The sequence below is a fragment of the Sinocyclocheilus grahami genome, unplaced genomic scaffold (genome assembly GCF_001515645.1).
Source record: "Sinocyclocheilus grahami isolate Dianchi unplaced genomic scaffold, SAMN03320097.WGS_v1.1 scaffold2179.1, whole genome shotgun sequence".
NCBI lineage: Eukaryota > Metazoa > Chordata > Actinopteri > Cypriniformes > Cyprinidae > Sinocyclocheilus > Sinocyclocheilus grahami.
The window spans coordinates 1-865 of record NW_015507358.1 but is presented as its reverse complement, the minus strand read 5'-3'; positions in this window follow the sequence as shown (position 1 = coordinate 865).

The following is an 865-nucleotide window of genomic DNA, read 5'->3' as shown; positions in this document are numbered from 1 at the left end:
AAAAATAAATTTTACATTTCTTTATGATTAGACTGTTTATATATTTATATTAGGCTTAATATTATTGTGATTTTGCATCACAATAATATTAAGCCTAATATAAATATATAAACAGTCTAATCATAAAGAAATGTAAAATTTATTTTTTTTACTTTATTTATTTTATTTACAGCATGTTATTTATTATACAATGTCAGGAAATGGCTGCGAGATATTGTTAGCTTTTATTTCGAAGACTTTGAACTGGCGAGAACTGTATTGCATTCATATCAGAACTCAAGGGAAAGTAAAACTATTTTAACCACAGCTCTTGCCAAGAGTCAATATTTTTGCACGGTCTTCTCTCCTCGTGAACTTGAATAAGACGACCCAAGCTCTTTGCATCAAGCCCAGCTGAGGCCTCAGGAATCTGACATACTAGAGGCACAGAAGCGTATTCCTCTGAAACCGAACCTCCTGCAGTCCTACAGGCTGACCCCCACTGACGCCAATTCTCCTGATTCCAAGAAGACCAAAGCCCTGTAGCGTCTAGTCCGTAGAGACTAGGAACTCTTGTCATACGACCTTGTTTAACTTTCTGTTAACTATAGTGTAGCTTGCAGTCTTTATTAACTGAAGTGATATCAAGCTGTGCTGCTTCTGTGTTTTCACAACTAAGGAAGCTATATGCATTCCTGGAAAATGATTCACTTTCCAAATCAACGTTTTTAATAAAATCTCGACCAGTGGTTAAAAGTTGACCAAGATCATGTAGACATTATAGCTTTAGATGGCACACTCACAGACCACCCACAGCTCATTCACTGACAAAAACAGCAGAAAAAAAATGCAGCTGCAATCTGATTTGCTAGTAATTTTCTTCCAT